The sequence below is a fragment of the Protopterus annectens genome, chromosome 9.part0, assembly GCF_019279795.1.
Source record: "Protopterus annectens isolate FY-2018-M chromosome 9.part0, PAN1.0, whole genome shotgun sequence".
NCBI classification, from domain to species: Eukaryota; Metazoa; Chordata; order Ceratodontiformes; family Protopteridae; genus Protopterus; species Protopterus annectens.
In genome coordinates this window covers 1,261,789,103-1,261,790,774 of record NC_056743.1, presented here as the reverse complement: position 1 = coordinate 1,261,790,774, position 1,672 = coordinate 1,261,789,103, and positions in this window count along the sequence as shown.

Sequence of the window (1,672 nt, the reverse complement as noted above, 5' to 3'; positions counted from 1 at the left end):
TTATGAACTAAGATAAGGATTCAATAAACGTGTTCAATTCTGTTAAATGTCCACTCCACACAAAAAATATCATCAATGAAACGTTTATAGAGATGCACTTTGTCAAAGTTAGGTAACAGTTTAAGGGTTTCCAGTTCCCATGTACCTAGTACAAGATTTGCAAAGGCTGGGGCCATTTTTGAACCCATAGCCACTCCTTTAACCTGCTTGTAACATTTGTTGTTGAAATAGAAGAAATTGTTAGTAAGAACTGCCGTGGTAAGAGCTGTTAATGTTTCAATGTGATTGTCAGTAAAGCCAGCATATTTGTTAAGAAATAGCCTGATAGCTTCTAGCCCTTCATGATGTGGGATGTTTGTGTACAAAGCAACTATGTCAAGGGAAACCAGCGTGCAGTTAGTAAAATCCAGTCTAGATTCATACAGTGTGTTAAGAAAATCCCAGGAATCCTTTATATAGTATTCTGTAGCCTGCACTATAGGGTTGAACACACTGTCAAGAAATTCCGAAATATTTTCAGTCTTAAACTTGTTAGAAATTATTAGCCTGAAAGGAGGGTCTTTCTGATTCTTGTGTATTTTCGGAATCCCAAACATTTTGCCTAAGTTGGGGTTATGTGTTTGTAAAAATACTAATTCCTCAAGGGAAAGTTGCTGTGTATGTTCCAAAGCTTTAAGCATGCTATTTTCTTAAAATGTGCATTCACCTCTTTCATTGTCACTGTTTTGTAGAACTCATTGTCTGTAAGCATGCTTTCAATTTTATCAATATATTTCTCTTGATCCATTAGCACAATTCCAGTGCCCTTGTCTGCCTTCATAATTCTGAGCATTTTATCTTGACTTAATTCATACAAGGCACGCTGTTCTGAAATGGAAAGGTTAAACCACTTATTGCCAGCAGGTTGTTTTAACAAGTTTCTAATATCTTGTTCGCAAACTCTCAGAAATGTGTGCAGGGTGTTATTCAATGCTGGGTTATATAAACTCCTTTTTCTAAGAACACTATTGTTAAAATTACTTGCGGATGAACCTGTGGAATCCATGCTACTACTAGTGGCACTAATATTATTATCAATTTCCTGGCTGCTATTCTGTTCAGGAAAGAAAAACTTTAAATTCAGCTTTCTTAAAAATAAGTGTAAGTCTAGTAATACATCTGTAACATTTGCTCTTTGAGCAGGTATAAAAGAAAATCCTTTCTCAAGCACCTGCATATGGACAGATGAAAAATCTCTGTCTGTAAGATTAAAAATAGTTCCAGAAAGTATGTGCAGCTTGTCTATTGGTAGATTGCTCTCATAGTACTCCTGGTTGTCATGCCCCTGCCTCTGAAGTGGAACCGGTTCTGTCCACCTCGGCCTCTCCCCCTCCCTCTCCCTGTACCTCTGCCTCTCGGCGCCATCGGAGGTGTTAAGTCTGCTTGGAAACCATTAATTTGGTCTTGTAATAAAAAAGGTTGCTGCAATTCATCAGTAAATTCCTCGGCCAATTCAACCTGCTGAAACCTAGGTGGAGGAGGGGGTGTGTGAGGAACATAAAACCTGTTAAAGTTGGGAGCCGCAACTCTTTGTGCTGGTCTAGTATCACTTTCTGATGCTGGTATTGGGGGAGGGTGAGTTTGTACAAAATTCCTGTTGTTCATTTGATGCTGACCAGAGTAATTTACAAAT